At 40.4% G+C, this 20,598-nt stretch overlaps 1 protein-coding gene across 4 annotated transcripts in view; it reads left to right on the forward strand.

Moving 5' to 3' along the window:
* PACSIN2 (protein kinase C and casein kinase substrate in neurons 2) overlaps positions 1–20,598 on the forward strand; it is a 127,767-nt gene that overhangs the window by 17,831 nt on the left and 89,338 nt on the right. The window contains exon 1 of one of the 4 annotated variants that reach the window (XM_048825641.2): positions 11,535–11,554. The exons of the other annotated variants lie outside the window; for them this stretch is intronic. The gene's annotated coding sequence lies outside the window, so the exon portion shown is untranslated. Of the gene's footprint in view, positions 1–11,534; positions 11,555–20,598 lie in introns of those variants that run through there. 4 annotated transcript variants of the gene reach the window in all.

Genomic DNA, 20,598 nt, shown 5'->3' on the forward strand with positions numbered 1-20,598 from the left:
AGAGGCTTCAGACCGTGGTCAACCTCATAATGTTCACCCCAGTGCTCCAGAATAGTCTTCTCAGATTCACAGGACATATGGCAGTATGCACTTATGTTACACAATATTCCAGACTGCATCCTTGACCTTTACAAGGGTGGTTGAGATACGTGTATTTGCCCAACAAGCACAGCGTGGATCGGTTGGTTCCTATCACTCAAAGTCCTGTCTCTGACAGGGACCTTATGGTATCCACCAGCAGAGGGGTGTGTAGGGTTACAAGGTCTAGTATTGTGTGTGTATATATATAATATTTCTCCAAAGGTGTCTTTTAACATCTGCTGAAAGCTTGTCACACTGGTCATCATAGTAATTTCAAAGTGTACGTAGGGATAATATGTAAGGAGTTATACACCCATACTGAAAATTATGTTTTTAAGGTCTGTCAGATGGGGCTGATTGCCAGAAGGTGAAAAGTGGGTTTCTTTCAGGCAGAAGATGCTTATCTATCTATCTGGGTATATGTAGATTTAATATTGTAATCTTCACAATGAACACCTACCTACAGTCTGAGCAAAATGCTAATCAAATAATTGCAAAACTTGAGAGGAGATTCTAGACAGGAAGAAACAAGTAGCGGAGGGTTACCCTGTTTAAAAGTGAACACAGTAGATCATTGAACGACATCTGGGGGTGGAGAAGTACACCGTTATCCTTCACCAAGGGTATAGGCTGCCAGCTGGCTTGTCTTATGGATGGAGGGTCCCATCCTGTCTGTCTCCTGGGAGAGAAACTTTGGGAGAGCTAATTTTTTATGACATGGGAATTTCTTGTTAAGTTTAGGCTCTAGAAAGTGTTATGATTTTATTTTTTATTTAACCATTTGTTTCTTTTAATTCTACTTCTCAAATCTATTGTTTGTTAAATAAACTTCTTCTACTGTTTGTTATAAATATGTCTAAGTGTTCTGTGATGAGCAGAGTGGTGATCCTGAGGTGTAAGTGGTAAACTGGTGCATACTATTCCTTTGGTAGTAGAAGATTTGGGAATTCTGAGTGTCCAGTGCATTGGGGATGGGCACTCCAGGGGGTGCTTGAAGGACTCAGTAGAGTGTGCCTATTGTTAACTTGTAAAGAGAGAGCAGAGCTAGAAGAGGCATGGAAGTCGGTGTTCATGTTGCTGGAGGCTGGTGGTGTAGGGAAATTAATCCATCGCAGGCACAGACAAGGCTTCCTCATGTTGAAGGGCAGGTGGTAGTGAGGTGCCTAACAACCCTGGGTACCCCTGGAAAGTGTCAGTGTCCTCATCAAATTGAGGATGGATTCAACACAAGTGTGCAGTGGAATGTCTTTTCCAGTACTGCTACCAACAAAGATTCTAGTTATAGATGTCTCCACCCAAGGCTGTGGAGTGTCACAGTTTAGGGTAACTACAGCTGTATTTCCCTTCTGTGGTCTAGCAAGGCACTCCCCTCTAGGTTTCTGGCTCCTCAGTTGTCACCTTTCTTGGGCAAAGACTTGCATCTCTCTCCTTCCTGCACAGTTCCCTGCCTACGCTTTAAATTTCCCGGCAAGTAAATTACCCAAGCAGGCCTGCTTACTGTCTCCTCAGAAGCTATAAACAGCATACTGTATATACTCGTTCATGAGCTGAATATTTTTGGTAAAAAAGTGACACATCAAAGAGCAGGGGCTTATAAATGGGTCTACAACAAAATTTGATGATTTTAAACTCTATGTAATCATTGAATTGAATATCTAAGTATATTGTTTTGTTTACCTGGAGCATCTGCAGGCATGGAGCCCCTCAGTTCCCTGTGGCGGCGGTTTGCCGTCCCCAGCCAATGGGAGCTGCGAGAAGTGGCGCAAACGGTAATTCTCCAGTTATAAGGTCTGACACAGCTTTTCCTAAGCAAGCACATTCTGTCTTAAAGTGAAAGCATTACAGAGAAAACATATTACAACAATCCTACGCATATGTTAATAAGCTTATCAGAGATCACCCTAGCTCCGGTAGGAGTCACTCCTTCAATCCCAACACAGGAGCTCTGTGGTTACAAGTTCATAACTCGTTCTGCTCAGAAACAGAACCCCTATGCATAACTTAGCTTCTCTGTTTATACAGTCTGAGTCTTTACCTACTCATGGTCTTTGCAGATCAATCAGCCAGACAAAGGTCCATTTCTCAAGGTGAAGCTTCCAAAGACTGAGGTTTGCATAACTGTGGGGGTACATTTGAGTATACCTCCCTCTAGAGATTCCCTGGAAAACCCATTTTCTTTAAAAGTTCATTCTTGTCTGGCACATTGTTTCCACTAGTCTTTTGAAGTTCATATCTTCTTAGGGTTTACCTTAGTCTTGTCTCCACTCTAGAGCCATTATGTACAATCCCACAATAATATATAAACATTTACATTTTTAATGAACTCCTAAGATACTTAAACTTAATTCAATAAGGGTTGTCCAGGATATTGTATAAAAATTGCCATATCTGTCGGTGCATCTCACCCACTTCTGAATTCAAGGGAAATGGCCCCCTCAAGAGACCTCACTACATGTAATTCGGAGCAATTTTGTTGGTGTGCAGGGTTTGACAATATAAGTGTTTGTGGACAGCACCACAGAGATTCATTACTTCAAGAGGCAAAGGGGAGCCAGGTCCTCACCACTATGTCAGGAATCCATACATCTCTAGAATTGGAATATCTGTCATAAGGGAGCATTCGTGGCCCTTCACCTTCCTGGCAGGTAGAATACCTTAGCAGACATACTCAGCACAGAGTTATCTGAGAATCACCATTGGTATCTTAAGAGTTCAGTCTTCCACAATGTCTTTTGCAGATGAGGGTTCCCACAAGTGAATATGGTTGCAACATGTCGCAACAACAAATGCCAGAGATTCTGCTCCAGGGGAGGCATGAGCCCTCAGATGCCTTTCCCATTTTGTGGCTCCTGGTCTTATGTATGTCATCTTTACAATACTTGGGATACTGAGAAAGCTGATGAAAGATGCCAGCCACATTATCGTGGTCACCCTGGCATGTGCAAACTCACCTGGGCCAGTTTCTGCTCTCCAGTCTACTGAATCTTGATTAAGGAGATTAGATCAAGCAGGTCAGGCTAAATGATCAGTCTGTCTATCATAAGGGCAGCTAGTTCCTGCAGCCAGACCAGACATCTTTGCATTGGGCAGCCTGAATCCTGGCTGGATGACAGATGCAGAGAGAAGCTGTTCTGTTGAGGACATCTTGCTACCGAGTAGGAAACATTTGACCAGACTGATGCACGTGACCAAATGGAAGAGGCTTTTTATCTGGGCATTGAGCAACAGCTTTCACCATTGACAGCTCTGATTTCCACATTATCGGAATAATCATAATTATCCCTAAATTCCATAAGAATGCACCTGGGAGTTGTCTTTGCAAGTCACTCCCCTGTCCAAGGCCACAGCATTTTCTTGCATCCCGTGGCAGTGAAGCTTCTAAAACGGCTTTCCCTTGGGTTCCCTGACCAGTGGGAAAACTTACCTTAGTGGGATTTAATCTGGTTTTCACTGGCTGATGGATTTCTCCATTCAAGCCCGTGGCTACTACCTGGTTCTTTACTATGTTTTCAAGAAAACAGCTTTTCAAGTAGTCATCACATCAGCCAGAGAAGAGGGGGAGATCCAGACCCTTGTAACAAGGCACCCTTGCATGTTCCTTTATAAGGACAGTTTGCCTTAGACCTCACCCAAAGTTTCTGTCCAAGGTAGTCATTTTCATATCCGTCAGTATCTATTCACACCCTGGTTTTCTTCCCTAAATTCTTTTCACCCAGGTAAAAATGAAAATGTCACATGCTAGATATTGAGAAAGTTGTCCTTTTGTTTAGAAAGGACTAAGCCATTCAGGTGCATGCCTACACGCACATATTCTCTTGCTGTCCAAGTGGGTCTCGGACTGTATTAAGACTTGTGGATTTTTAGCTAATTAAGAGCCCCTTGACAAATTCGGGCTCATTTCACTAGGGTTCAGGTGGCATCTGCAGCCTGTCTGGGTGGCATCTCCATAACAGAGAGATGTAGGGCAACCACATGGATCTCGGTGTTCGCTGGTTCAAGTGTCCAGATCAGATGCTAGGCTTGCTGGATGGTCCTGCAATCTTTAAGTAGGACTTCTCTTGCCTGCCTCCAGGGCCTGGGCAATTCTTATTACTCAACAAGAGTGGAATCTGTGTGAACAGTCATTCAAAGACAGAACAGTTACTAGCTCTACAGTAACTGTGATTCTTTGAGCTGCGTTGTCCACACAGATTCCATAACCTGCCCTCCATCCCTGCTAGTCAGAGACCTATTCTCATGGGATTCTTTATGGTAAAAGAAGTCAGTATGGGTTGCAGCTGCTCCATCCGTTATGCTCTCTGCTTTGAGAGAGTGGCCAAGGCGCAGGCCTCAGTGGACAATGCTGTTCAAAAGAATCTAATCTTGCATGTCTGGGATCCATGTGCGCCAAGATTGGAATCTGTGAGGGCATGTAGAGTAAGTAACCATTCTTTAAATGTTGGAATATTTGTGTAATGTTAACACTGGATATATATTGGGGTTGTCTTAGATATGAACCATTGTTACTATATCACAAGCTTTGAGTAATGAATGCAAGAAAAGATAAAGTAGGTACACTTTATGAGGAGAACATAGTTCTTCTTTCACCTATACTAGGAAGAAAATAAAAATATATACAAACTGGGGATCGTTAGTGCCTGAATACACCTTTTTCAGAGACTAGTTTCTGGCATCCTAGTTTACAACATGAAGTGTTGCAAGCAATACCATACCATTCATTATATGAGGAAGATTAGACTAAACTTAATATGGCTTTCACATACTTCACTGAGGTGGGGATGGGAGTTTATTAGTACTACAGTGATGATCTTACTGGATTTCATGTGTCTTTTCCAGGAGAAAAGAGTGAAAGCTTTCACTGTGTCTTGAAGTAGCACTGAAACCCTTTAGAAGCTCTTGATGCTTGTCATTTATCTAAAGGTACTCTTACTGTGGATGCACAACATTTATTTCGCAAAAAGAAAAGGAGTACTTGTGGCACCTTAGAGACTAACCAATTTATTTGAGCATGAGCTTTCGTGAGCTACAGCTCACTTCATCGGATGCATACCGTGGAAACTGCAGCAGACTTTATATACACTTGATGATCACTTTAGATAAGCTATTACCAGCAGGACAGTGGGGTGGGAGGAGGTATTGTTTCATATTCTCTGTGTGTATATAAAGTCTGCTGCAGTTTCCACGGTATGCATCCGATGAAGTGAGCTGTAGCTCACGAAAGCTCATGCTCAAATAAATTGGTTAGTCTCTAAGGTGCCACAAGTACTCCTTTTCTTTTTGCGAATACAGACTAACACGGCTGTTACTCTGAAACCTAACATTTATTTCACATTTCTTAATATATAATGGATGAGATATTAAGTTTCTTGGTTTATTAGCCTTGAAGGACTTGGATTTCACCAAAGGTCTTGAACCATTTAACTGTATTTTCAGTTCAGTTGCATAATGTAGCTGTTAACTGAATTTCTACAAGGGGTACATAAGTTTTTCCAGGACACTTTTTAAATGTCTTGTTTTGATGGACTACTTTTTAGAAGAGAGTCAATTCATGGAGCATTTGTCATGCTAGTTGAAGCAGAAATTCTTGCAATCAAGCATTTTTGAATTTGTAAGACCATAAATCACTCTATTTACTATAGCAGAAAGAGACTAGAAATTTGGAAAAATGAGCATGTGCAATCAAAGTTCAATCTCATTTGATTAAAAAATGACTTAGAGTTCCTGAACATATGCATATCTCTTTATACTCTTAGTACACTACTTGTTGATTTGGGTGGTCTCTGCTTTTGTAACTGACAAGCAGTAAGTCAATCCAAAACTTTGGGACCATCCTTGGGTTCCTTTCCTAGCAGTTGTGATGTCCTTCCCAAGTTTCTGTTCTTCTTTTAGTGGGGACAGTTGCAGTAGTGGTGCTCCTTAGGGACTTTCTTTAGAAAAATGAATGGTTGGTGGGTCCAGGGTCAGATATAAACAGTATTAGTTTATTACTATTAGTACTGTATCCTTCCTCTACTGATAGCCTAGAAAGCCTAGGCTATCAGCCTAGGAGTTCTGAGAAAAATCATTTGTTTATTTCTGATCTCTTCTGACTTTTTGGTCATTTTTTTTAGAACTTAAAAGGGACCTCTCAAGGTGATTTGCAATTTTATATGTTAATGTTTCTCCATCTTCAAACAAAACTAAATTCAGACATGGTGTAAATACTTTTTAGTTGCTGATTTGCAGGATTAAGCATGGATTGGGAGTTGGAATGGAGTTATAATCCCTGGTTCTGATATTTATTTGCTGTGTCCTTGCTGATCTGTAACCTGTCTGATTCTAGCCAATTAAGGTGCCACTAGTACTCCTTTTCTTTTTGCGAATACAGACTAACATGCCTGCTACTCTGAAACCTGTCTGATTCTGTTTCACTAGCTGTAAAAGTAGGAGTAGTGGTGTTTTTTTAAATCTCAGGGATGTTGTGAAGCTTAACGAAAGTCAGCAATTACACAGCACTTTACTATTAGTGAGTGCCAGAGGTGGAATATTCTAGCTTCTGGTCCTGGGTTTAATCCACTAGACTATGAAGCACTGCCACTCTCTCCCACCTGCTTATTTATGTGAGTTTATGAATTTTTAATAGGATAGGGGGATGTCAAGGCAATATTATGTAGAACTATTACATTCCTCTTCTTCCTGCACTGATGCAGGTGCGCCAGTGCAAGATCTCTAGTGTAGCTGCTCTAAACTGATGGGGGAGCTGTCCTGACAACTTAATTATCCATCCTCAATGAGCGGCAGCAGCTATGTTGGCAGGAGACGCTCTCCTGCCAACATAGCGCTGTCCACGCTGGTGCTTAAGTTGGTGTAACTTCTGTCACTGAGGGGGGCTTATCTAACCCCCTGAGCAACATAAGTTATACCGACATAAGTGGTAGTGTAGACACAGACTTAGTAAAACAAACAGCTTAATGTACACAGAAAACATTGTAAATGGTACTTTGGAATACTATGAATAATGTTTAAATAAAAACTATTTGTAAAATATATATATATATATAATATTCATATTCAAATACAAGGTTGCAACATAACATTTTCTATAGTTTAGCACACATTCCCCTCTGATCTTCTCTTGGATGACTTCTCATCTTTTTCAGGTAACCATAATGTGTAATGTATTTCATCTGGACTCCTTAGAGCTTAAGAATAATGAGAGCATCTCAGTCCTTTCAGACTCTTCAGAAACCTGTTAACAAGCAATCCGGGGATCTCCACAGGTAGCAGCATTACAGCCCTTGGTTTAATAGCTGACTGTGTCCCCAGTTGCTGGGGAAACAGATATCTGTATCATGTATCCAAAGTGGCATAGGTATTGGGGTCATCATATAAACTAACCATTTCCTGGCTCTCGCTAGGGGCTCATCACTCTACAGGGCACTATCTTCTCCCAATAGGCCCAGCTAAGTCAGGCAAGAATTTACCAAACTGTTGTCTCATTAAATGCTGCCCCATTCTCTCTCTTTAACTAAGACATAATCCCAGTTTGAAGCAGTTAGCTGATAGCTAAATGTAAGTTCTATAGGCTCTGTAGCCACTAGGGGAAATGCATGCGCCTCCCTCAGCTCTCCCACTAGGTCCATAAACCGCACTGTGATGGATCAAATATTTATCTTAAAGGAAAGCTTCCCTACTAAGTAAAGCTGGAATAATACACTCACCTGTATCCAAACTGGTACAGGGATTGTGATCCAGCCCTCTCAGAAGTTACGTCTCAGTCCTTTGTGGAACAGCCATTGAGTCCACAGGGCTGTCTTTAACTCCTATCTTTATAATGCATCCGATGAAGTGAGCTGTAGCTCATGAAAGCTTATGCTGAAATAAATTTGTTAGTCTCTAAGGTGCCACAAGTACTCCTTTTCTTTTTGCGGATACAGGCTAACACGGCTGCTACTCTGAAACCTATCTTTATAATGTTCCCCCTTGCACTCTGGCTCAACTCTTGGAGAATGACTGGGTGTTTGACTTCTCAAGTGAATTGCCCACACCAAAATTTTCCTATATAGCTTCAGAAACAGCTCATGAGCATGATTAGTAACTGCCATGCCCTATTTCTTGATATTTCTGGACCCTTCTAGGTGAGTTGCCCTGGCCTGTACTCTGCAGATGTGCAGACAGTACTTCAATTAAAATGTATACTATTTCCAACTGCTTCTCTCCCTTTCTTTGGTCCAAACAAGGTCAAATTCTGCAGTATAAAGCACATGGGTTTCACTTGCTTCAGTGCAAATTTTAGCCCCTCTTTCCTCCACCCTATTCCCAGCTGCTTCAGGAGGTTTTAAAGAACATGAAACCTAATATTTCACCAAATTTTCCTGATTTTTTTTTTAACAGCTTTACCTAGCTGTGGAGTGCTGATCAAGAACATATCTCACTGTGTCAGCAATGGTCTGTAAGATTGTCATGCTTCAGTGAAAATCACAGGGTGGGCTTAGGAGTAAGGTTGGATAGGACCACTCTGTCTAGCAAGGACTCTACAGTTTTCTCCAAATGCTTTTAGTTTTTCTTCTAAGAATTGTAATAACTAGCTCAATAAAGAAACTGTATGCCCTTGCCATCAAAAAGTTTTCCTAATGTTCAAGGTACGTATAGTCTCAACTTCATACTACCATGCTGTGGGAAATGACTCAAGTTAGGGTTTGGCTGGTAGCTGCTGTTGGTTAATATTGCTAATTTTTTAATTCTGCATCATACTATGCAGGTTTATTTCACCATTCTTTAATTTCCAAAAATTGTGATGTCGTTTCAATGTGAATTTAATATTTCTTTATCTTGAATATGATTAATTAGCATGAAATTGCATCCTCCTAATAATTCCTTTCTCTACCATCTTAATTTTTGTTCCTTCCTGCCATCATATGAAGACTGAGCACTTTTGAATTGACAACCTTCAGTATTTAACAGCTTGCTGATTTAGAATTCTTAGTTCTTTTATCGATCTTTTGTGTCAGTCCATATGTTTGGTTACTGCTCTTCTCTGCAAGCAGGTAGACAGTGTTTTGGGACTCTTTGATGATCATGCTTTGCATTTGAGGTGCTTACCGGTTACCAGAGTTCAGCTGCTTGTAGGCAGCAGATGGAGTATCAGTACCATTGTCAGAGGTAAACCAAAAGGAGAAAATTGAGCAGGTCTCATAGGCCTATGAAGATTTGTATGAAGAAGCAGCTGCATACCAGTGACTGCAGCACCTCAAGACATTGACATTCTATAGGTTCTCAGTCCCGTGAGTAGAAGTCCTGACCTCCCAGGTATACAAAACAATTCATTCTTTCAAGAACTCCAAGGCCAGGAAGCATCCACAGTACTCTGCTTTTATTACACACGTCATATCCCACATTTCCTGCAGAGTTGTGGAGGGTGTAGAAGACCAGGAGAGGGCTTTTGGCTTAAAGAGAAGGTATTCAAGGTAATGCTGAGATCCTCCGTACTCCAGACTCTTTCTCAACTATGGGGTCATGGTTTAGTTCTGAGATTGCAAGGGGAGGTCTGCTGAGGCAGGTGGTATCCAGGAGAGCAAAGAAGTCCACCAGTCTACCCTTCCATCTCCTTTTTAAAGGGACCACTTCCCCTTGGATTACCAGTTGATTCATCATTGGCAGCCTCTACCAGCTCTGCCTAACCAAATGTTGGCCTCTTTTGTAGCCAAAAGCTGGTTGCTTAATATCCCCCACTCCAAAGTTTTCATATACTAATTACCTTTAGATTATATAAAGAAAAAGTTGTCTTTCAGAGAGAATAGTGTGTAACTTGCTTTGTCCCACTCCCCAGTATCCTCTAACATATGGACCAGTATTCTAGAAAGAACTAAATTCAATAGCAATGGTCTCCTATCAGACAGATAACAGAACTGGGATCATTAGACTCTGCAAACAGTAGGTTATTCTATAGAATTTACATAAAATATTTTAAATAAATATTCAGATTTGAGATTATCTTGAAAAGTCTGTCAGGCTGTCATATCTGTATTAGAGGGGGGAAGAATGCAAGGCATGTATTCTATATATTTGTCACTCAATAAAAAGGATTTTACAGATCAGTGTTGTACTTAAAGAAGGTGTGAAATACTGAAAAGGGACACTAGAAATGTAAAGTCATGTCAGTTGAAAAAAAATTGTTTCAAGTCCTACAACTACCCCATCTGATTTATTTTCTTTAAGTTCATTTTCCTGTTCAGAAAGGTTTCTGTTCCCTGTTTTTGTAAAATATTTGCACAAATAGGGAACTGACACTGGAACAACACAGAAATATATTTTCCTCTGTTACAGCCAACCTGTGGCTCCAGAGCCACATGGGGATCTTCAGAAGTTAATATGTGGCTTCTTTTATAGGCATTGTCTCCTGGGCTGGAGCTACAACCGCCAGCTTTCCAATGTGCCGGGGGGTGCTCACTGCTCAACCCCTGGCTCTGCTACAGGCCCTGCCCCCCTCCAACCCTTCTGATCCCCTCCCCTGAGCCTGCAGTGCCCTTGCTCCTCCCCCCCAGAGCCTTCTGTGCACCACAAAACAGCTGATCGGGAGGTGTGGGGAGGAAGGAAGGGGGAGGTGCTGATTGGCGGGGTTGCTGGTGGGTGGGAAACGCTGGGAGCAGGTGTGGGGAGCTGCTGGAGGGTTGCTGACATATTACTGTGGCTCTTTGGCAATGTAAATCGGTAAGTTCTGGCTCCTGCTCAGGTTGCTCACCCCTGAGTTACAGTAATCTTGGGTGTTACTTGAAACAACCGTAGAAGTGGGAATGTGAAGAAGGGTAAAATTTTCAAAAGTCTCTAAGTGACTTAGAAGTCTGTCTCTTTTGAAAATGGCTATTAAGCCCTAAATTTTGTCTGGAGTCTCTTAATCTTACACAGCGTCCAATCTTTATGGTAGAATTTTTTGATATATGTAATTCTTTCACTTAATGCAGGATAAAAATTTGGGCTTTCTGGATCTACAGGGTTTCTTGGGATTGCAGACTTCTCTGAATATTGTCCAATATCAAAATCTACTATCCAGCAGCCTATATGAAAAATGAGTTTGCAGGGTTCAGTAGTTAAATACAGGGTAAATACCTTGGTGAGTTAGCCCATCCTGCACTATCATGTGCTGGATGGGAGAGGAGTGTTAGAATTTTGCTGTCCTTGGACTCTCCTCAGGAAAGAATGGGTACATCAGACACCCATTTGCCAATCTGCTGAAAGAGCTTTCTCTTCCTAGTCTCCTGACTGTTTTGTGGAGGGTGGTGGGGTGACTCTGCTCATTCGTAGGACCAGTGTTGGTGCTATATATAGCACAGTGATTGAGACATGTTTTGTCAGAACCTGGTATGGATCTGTGAAACTGACAATCTTAACTTTCATTCTGGTAGGGCTTGAGAAAGCTGTGAGTAGCAGCAAAGGCACTGAAGTGGCCATCCTGAGCCTGTAGACAGATGGCACTGCATCAGCTTACATTCAACAGGTATTTTTAAAGGCTAGAAACATAACATTTTAAATGAAATCTTAAATGCTGCTGAAATTGGCAATTTAAGCCTCCTCACTCACTAGGCATAAGAATGAGAAGGGGGATTTTTCACATTCTGAGGGTGCATATTTTAATGTCATGTCAATACATCCTGTGTTGCAATTCTAAATCAACCCTATCACTTCTAAGTTCTACTGTTCAGAGTCTCAGCCTAAAGAATATTCACCAACCCCCATCTTTTCCCCAATAATCTTAGCAGAAAAAGTGCCTATACAATTTTCTGTGTTTGGATTATTGGGCAGAGTAGCACTTTCTTGAATGTCACATTTTCATAGCACAACTGGGTGAAGGAAGAAATAAACTTCAACACAAACTCTAGTCTGTCTAGGAGAAAAACTGACTATAAATGGGGAATTCCTTCTAAAAGATCTTCAAAATAAGAGATACCATGTAGTGTTCCCTCCGTGTATAGCTGTTTGCCAGTGTCTGAGCTCTGGGCTATGCGGTAGCATCTCTTTGGGGCTTAGACCCTGAGTGGATTTCCACATGACATTCCAGTTTACCTGATTATATGAAAATCAAAGCACTTCCATAAAATAATATGAATTCCACAGGAATTAATAGATCTCACAGGTGCTTGCGGTTGAACCACAGGTCTGGAAAATATAGTAGTGAACACCAGTGTTTATGGCTGGAGCTCACCTGGGCAGTGCATTTCCCAATGATGGGGTCGGTATCCGAGAGGAAATGGTAAATAAGCTGTCTGAAATGAGAGTTAGTACTTGTACGCCTACATTTTCAAGGCAAAGTCAAGCATACCATCAAATAATGAAAATGTTTAAACATCCTTCAACAGAATAATATATGGAAGAAATCTTCCTCTTGAGACTATGGGGAGAGAAATATCATAGCCTTTTCAGTGAACTACATACCATGAAACTGGTTGTGCCAATTTCTAATAATTAGGAAAATGATAAAGAAATTATTTGAATAGGTGTGCACGAAATGTGGGTCACCCACAAACTTTTAGTGACACAAAGCTAACTACATAAGTAGTTTTCAGCTGCCCTTATCAAGGGGCGAATATACTGTGACAAACTAGAAATCACACTCTGCACTTGTAGTTAGACTTCGCATGGGAGAGATCATGATGCAGTCTCAAACTAGGGATGTCAGGAATTTGGATAGTTTAAATATTCTCCAGTGTGCAGAAAACACTAAGGCATAAAAGGCTTGATTGTATGTGCAGTTATTGGAATTCTTGTATACAGGACTAGTTAAGGACTTGAACACTAATTCTAATTGTGCAATTTTCTACTTTAGCATGGAGAATGATCAGGAATAAAATGGGCCACAACACATTTTCAGTACATATCCAGTTAAATCTTGTTCTGATAAGATATATGGGGCAACTGAAACCTCTAGTAAACCGTAGCTGCAGATCTTGTTCTAGTTTTCAAGGTTTTACTGTTGAGTTTCAAAATAGCAGAGTGTCTGATCCACAGAGTGGGAGAGTTGCAGATGCTATCCTGTAAAGAGCCAAACATGAGTGTCTTAAAGGTTTTTCTCAACAGTTCTTGACTTCCAGTCTAAAGGGTTTTTCTTTCACTTTAAACAAAAGTTTTACATTTTGTTGCAGCAGGAAAGGAATATATTTTACTGCCTATGTGTTAAGAAGAAGAAAAGGAGTACTTGTGGCACCTTAGAGACTAACAAATTTATTTGAGCATAAGCTTTCGTGAGCTACATATCACTTCATCAGATGCATGATGTGTTAATAAGGTATGTAAGAGGCAATTTCAGGTACATCTTCAGAATATCCCAAAGGCTTGGATGATTATTTAGAGTGCTGTGTAATTTCCCTCTGTTTTACCTAGGTGGGTAAAGTAATTATCGGTGAAGGCATTCTTCAAACCTCAGTCAAACCAGAGCTGTCTTCTTGTAAGGCAAAGTGGCAGAGGTCACACTATATAAGAAATATGCAAGACAGTAGCCTGGGCTTCAGTTCATCTTTTTGTCCAAACAAGTAGTGGGTGTTTTTGGTTGTTTTTTTTTTTTTTAAAGATATTCTTTTGGGATTCCATGGGTGCAGCGAAGAGTAACTCTAACTTGGCTTTTGAGTTCTTCAGTAAGAGCCCACTCTCTCTTACAGGATTAGCTGTAATATTGATCATGTCATTCTAATTGTTCAAATTGTCATTTCAAAGTTTCAGCTGTTAATAATAAGCTATCCTCCCCTTTGATAGAGGATGTCAAACTTCAAATGATTTTTCTTATTCTGCTGGCATTGGAGAAGTGTACCCAGACATTTGCATTAGTACAGAAAAGTGTAAGAAAATTTTACCCTTCTGGGAATGGAACAGTTGAAGGAGATGTTTGTATTCTGAGTATTGTAATAAATGCTATTTCATCAAATTTCATATAGAACTTTTCTTATGATAGGGTCTGATATGGTTTCAGGAAAGTGAGTGATTACTGAAATCTCCTTGAAGCTTCTATTTACTACAACCCTCTGTTTTCAGGAATTTACTATGAACATCACTGTTTCTAACTACGTTCTGTTTTCTATGTAGAAATAACCTGTAAATATATTAATATGAATATATTAATACACTGAGTTTTAAATTTGAAAATTGAGCAGCAGAGTGTTGGGGACTAGTGGAACACAAAATAGAATAATGAGTTAAAGATCTTTATATGATAAGAGAAACCTTTATTCCTGTCATTTCCATAGCTAACATATCGACAGGCACGCCCTTATTCCAGTTTGCCATTTGGTTTTCATAGAATTGCCAAACAGCTGGGTGAATAAAAATCAATATTTTACAATAAAAAAACCTGATTTTTTTTCAAGTTGGATTTTTAAAATTTTGTTTAAATTATAACTTTCTTTTTAAAAGTAAACCTGTTTGAAATTAAATCTGAATTTAGTATAAAATTAGGGCTGTCGATTCACTGCAGTTAGCTTGTGCGAGTAATTACAAAAATCACTATTAATCACAGTTTTAATCGTTGCACTATTAAACAATAGAATACCAATTGAAATTTTCTACATTTTCATATATATTGTTTTCTGTGATGTAACTGAAATCAGAGTATATTTTTGATTACAAATATTGGCCCTGTAAAAAGTGATAAAAGAAATAGTATTTTTCAGTTCACCTCATACAAGTACTATAGTGCAATCTCTGTTGTGAAAGTTTACAAACGAAGATTTTTTTTTGTTACATAGCTGCACTCAAAAACAGAACAATGTAAAACGTCAGAGCCTACAAGTCCACTCAGTCCTCCTACTTGTTCAACCAATCGCTATGACAGACAAGCTTGTTTATACTTACAGGAGATAATGCTGTCCTCTTCTTATTTACAGTGTCACCAGAAAGTGAGAACAGGCATTTGCATGGCGCTTTTGTAGCTGGCATTTCAAGGTATTTACATGCCAGATATGCTAAACATTCGTATGTCCCTTCATGCTTTGGCCACCATTCCAGAGGTCATGCTTCCATGCTGATGACGCTTGTTTTTAAAAAAAAAAAAAAAAAAAAAAAAAGGCGTTAATTAAATGTGTCACTGAACTCCCTGGGGGAGAATTGTATGTCACCTGCTCTGTTTTACCTGCATTCTGCCATATATTTCATGTTCTGGCAGTCTCGGATGATGACCGAGCACATGTTGTTCATTTTAAGAACACTTTCACTGCAGATCTGACAAAACGCAAAGAAGGCACCAATGTGAGATTTCTAAAGATAGCTACAGCACTCAACCTAAGGTTTAAGAATCTGAAGTGCCTTCCAAAATCTGAGAGGGACGAGGTGTGGAGCATGCTTTCAGAAGTCTTAAAAGAGCAACACTCCGATGCGGAAACTATAGAATCTGAACCACCATAAAAGAAAATCAACCTTCTGCTGGTGGTATCTGACTCTGATAATGAAAATGAACATGCGTCTGTCTGCACTGCTTTGGATTGTTACCGAGCAGAACCCATTATCAGCATGGATGCATGTCCCCTGGAATGGTGGTTGAAGCATGAAGGGACATATGAATCTTGAGCGCATCTGGCATGTAAATATCTTACAACGTTGGCCATAACAATGTCATGCAAATGCCTGTTCTCATTTTCAGGTGACATTGTAAACAAGAAGCAGGCAGCATTATCTCCTGCAAATGTAAACAAACTTGTTTGTCGGAGCGATTGGCTGAACAAGAAGTAGGACTGACTGGACTTGTAGACTCTAAAATTTCACATTTTTATTTTTGAATGCAATTTTTTTACATAATTCTATATTTGTAAGTTCAACTTTTATGATAAAAAGATTCCACTATGGTACTTGTATTAGGTGAATTGAAAAATACTATTTTGTTTTTTTACAGTGCAAATACTTGTAATCAAAAATAAATATAAAGTGAACATTGCACACTGTGTATTCTGTGTTGTAATTGAATATATTTGAAAATGTAGGAAACACCCCAAAATATTTAAATAGTATTCTATTGTTTAACAGTGTGATTAATTACGATTACTTTTTTTAATCGCTTAACAGCTCTATATAAAATATGTTAAGTTAAGGTCTACTTTTCTATATAAAGAAAGTAGTTTTCCCTGGATTCTAACTTTTGAGGTGAACCTTTATAAATATAGCACAATAGGTCATGTATTGTATTAAGGACTTGATTCTGTGAGGAACCCAGGGGTGTGCTACTGGGTGCAAGAGACTGGCAAAGTTATCACAGGCGCTGGGACCCAGCCTCTGACTCCAAGAGACAATATCATGTATCTCATTAGGATCATACACTGAGCCCACCTGGGTGGTCTTACTCCCATTTTATAATGTCTCCCTGCCTGAGTTCTGATTGGCTCAGTTCTCAAATTATGAACATTTATGACTCCACCAGCTGTGAAAACTTAGGTCTGGTCCGTACTACAGACCCATATTGGTATAACTAAGTTGTTCGGGGCGTGAAGAATGGCGCTATGTCAGTGGCATAGCGTCTCCCGCTGACATAGCTACCACCTCTTCATAAATATTAACTATACTGACAGGAGAGCTCTCTCCCTTCGGCTTAGAGCAACTTCATTAAAGTGCTATAGCAGCACAGCTGTATCAGTGCAGCTGTGCTGATGCAGCATTTTAAGTGTAGACTTGCACTTACCCTGCAGCTCATGGAAGAACACCTGAAGTTTGTATCCAAAACATTTAAGGTGGTTTTGTTTAAAAAAACAAAACCTGTAAAATTTATGTTGTTTTGTGTGTTTAAATTGCAGTTACTATACTAATGCAGCTTGACATAGAACATGAGCAAACAGTTAATTATCTAGTTAAGTAAGCAGTATATCATTTACCATTTTCCAACATACTAAAAAGTACAATTAATAAGAATCTGAAAATATTAAGCTATATAATTAAACAAATATATGTAGTTTATAGAGTACTCTCCCAGATAGCAAAAAGATGTACAAAATCTAGGGTGAAGGCTCTCTTTTTAGTTGTAATCAACATGTTTTAATGGTTATATTAACCAATGAGAGTGCACCTCTCCGTATATAAAATGACTGAAGTACAAATGGAAAAGTTGATGGTTTAAATCAAGGCTTTCCACCCTGACAACAACCCCTCTTTTGACAGTATTAGCAGAAGTTATACTGATTTCATTTAATATAAAATGAAAAATTGAATAGGCCATAAACTTTTTCTGGTGGTGAAGGGAAAGGAATTTTTCCTGTCAAGTTTGGAAGATTTCCTCCATTTTGAATGTCCTGAGTCACAGCCATTATTCTTAGGCTTTCAGAGCCCATCACTTCTTTTCGTTGATCTGGTGGAGTAACTACTGTTAGAAAAGCACAAATCTTACTGGTCCATCTTTTCCCAAATCTTACTGGTCCATCAAGCACGCAATACAGTTCGACCCCAGTTGTTTGAAACTGTAGTGTATATCATTGTTGCTGAGTTTTTTGTAACGTACGATTGCAGGGGCAGGTATGAAAAAGTAAGTTTGATTTACAGCTACATAGCATACCGTATGTTCCAATGCCCTGTGGCAGTGATTGGGAAAGGAAGGGCGGTTATTTTCCCTCCTCTTCCTCTTCCCCCCCCCTTCATATACAATGAAATATAAATGTCCAAAGGCATGAACATAAAACTGTTGTCTTAAGATCTGAATGCTGTTAGCCTGACAAGTCCTTTTCGTTAATTTAAGTTTTTTAAATATTTGGAATTTAGTGAGAGAGAACTGAGTTACTACGCTAACATTAAAATGAACTGTTTAATTTTTTAAGCAGTATAATATACCTTTTTTATGGCCATCGCATATCTTATTCAGTTACTCTGCATTAGTGATAGGCCACTGTTCTTTCAGAAATCAAAATTTACTTTTGAAACAAATATCCCAAGGTGCATATTTTCTGTGCACTTCAAAATGTTAAATGTAGTACTTCTTATGGTGTTATTGAAACAGTTCATGAGCACTTGTAAAATAGATGGTGGGAGCTTGTATCACATTTGATGGACAATTATACGGGTATTTTAGGTATAAATCTGGACTCAAGTTAAGTCCTAAATGTTAACTAGTTTTATGGCTTGTCTACATGGAATTGAGTTGAGTTAATTTGGTTTGAGAACACTTGCATACACATGATGCAGTTCATTGCAGTACACTAGCTCTGCATTTATTGTGAACTCTGGAGTCTGCTTTTCAAGTGAACTGACTTTGCTGCGAAGCAAGGTAGTCTGGTTTGTACCTGTGCATACAATGCTGCCAACTACTCTGGCAATCTGCCAAGGTCTATCTCATACTACTTTGCAGTCAACCATTACTGACGTGTCTTTTTATTTGTGTGTCCAGCGTGGTTCTGGGGTCAAGTTGATTGGATGTCCCTCTCCTGTTTATAAGCTGGTTACAGCCAGATTTTGTCCATTTGCTTCTGGATTCCGTTTTGTCTCAATAGCTGTGACAAACTCCAGATGCCCTACAACATGCCCTGAGCAGATGCTTGGAGCCACGCTGAGACCCTGGATCTAATTCCCATCTGGGGAAAAGCATCAGTGTGGGAAGCTCTTGTGGCCAGCCAGCTAGGCAGATGTCTTTGAGTGGCCATGATCCAGGCGTTGAACAGTGTCAGATAGAGACTAAACAGCTCATGAGCTCCTACATTATAATGAAAAAAATTAAAAAGAAAAAAATCTGTCAGGGGATATGTAACCTGTCCATTTTTTGAGGAGCTGGACAGGATTTTATACAACTAAACCACCACCCAACCTAGGCAGCTTGTGCAGCTTGCTGGTTGGTGCTCCACCCCCTCCTTTCTACTCTTTGCGCCCACCCTCTCCCAGGATGGCCAACAAGTCTCATGTGGGGGATGGGCACAAGGAGGCCAGTGAAGAGAGCTCTCTGGAAAGCTAAGATCTGTTTAGGACTCAGGACCCTGATGTGAGCCAGGAGAACATAGGCCCAATTCTGCCCTGCAGCAACCAACCCTGAGTCCCAGGCAGCAACCCAGACCGGGACTGAGGAGACTGATCCTATGAAGGGGACCACAGCATGTAAGTTTAATATTTTTAAAGTTTCTTCTTAAGTTTTAATTTATTATGTTATACAGCCATGCTAGCTTCTGTTCTGGGAGCCCCAAGGCCACAGCCATTGTAGGCAGATGTGAGCTAGAAGTCTTTCCGACTCCAAGGTCTCTGGACAGCATGGGCTGATGGAGGAAACATTCACCCCTTCATTTACCTTTCAAAATGGTGGCTAATCTGATTGGGCAATCTGCCCCCATCTTTTGCTAAAGCCACCAATAGCTACCATTTTCAGCCCCACACTGTGTAAACCACATGCCCATGTACTATTTTTCTTTCCCCTTCCCTCAGCTGTTCTGCTCAGCGAACACTACCGCTGCTGTTTGCTGACTCAAAATGGTGGACAGCCACTGCTCGACCCTCTCCCATGTCGTATTCAAATAAGGAAGACATGTTTTTGAGTGAAATGCAAAAGTTTATTGAGCTGCGGTTACAAGGAAAAAAGTTTTTGATTAGTTTTCTCATTTATGTGAGGTAGACATCAATGTTGCATGCCTGTAAAGCTGCAGAGTATCTCCCCTGTAAATGCCCTGTGCAGAGGGTGCTCTAGATGTAGACAAGCTAAGAAGCTGCCTAGGGTGGCAGATTTCTGAGGAAGTATCTTGGGTGGGCAGGCCATATTTGAGTGGCATGGCAACCCTGTGCACCAGGTTGCGGTGCAACTCACTCAGATTTGTCCCAGCTACTCCTCTGTCATGATGGGGCAGCTGGGCCAAATTTCAGCAGCATTTTGGGGGGGTGGGGGGGAGGAGGGAAGGGGGCAGTACACTGAAGTGCTGCCAAAGGCAGCAGATTTTATTGAGCCCTGTAACATACATTCTTACGGATGCGTAACAGTGAATGCTTCAGGCCATCATTGCAGAGCCCTATATATTTTTCTCTGCACTTTCAACATGTCTGCAGGGGAAATAAAGACAATTATAAGGTTGAGAAGTTGCTCAGTTTTTATTGGAGATTGAGGAATAGCTGCATGGCCATCCCCACCAGTGTACCTTATGACTCCCCTTCACTCCTGCAGCACTCCTGGGGTAGGGGGGAACATCTTGGTGCATAACTTCAGTGTATCTTGCTGGTCTGCCCTTTGCCTTTTTGTATAAGGCCATTCTCTGCCTCCCACTCATCTTCTCAGTGTAATGTCATCCTAAAGGGGATGTAGAGAGGATTACTATCTAGCTCAACCCCAGCGTAACTCCAATAAACCCTCCAACACCGTATAACGATCTCTAAGGGGCAGCAAAGCCAGACTGAGAACATAATTCCCAACCCTGTTCCCAGACTGGCAACGTAATTCCCAATCCCACCTAGCCTCCAAGACACAATGGCAAAGATATGCAACAGAGACTGCACAGAAAAAACTCGCTGTGCACATACCACTTAACATCTCCAAGGTTCCCCCAAGAGTGGGAAAAATCTCACAGAGGTAAAGCAAGAAATGCATGTAAAAAAATAATCCTATACTCTCTCTGGAATATG

This window comes from Caretta caretta, chromosome 1, assembly GCF_965140235.1.
Source record: "Caretta caretta isolate rCarCar2 chromosome 1, rCarCar1.hap1, whole genome shotgun sequence".
Taxonomy (NCBI): Eukaryota; Metazoa; Chordata; order Testudines; family Cheloniidae; genus Caretta; species Caretta caretta.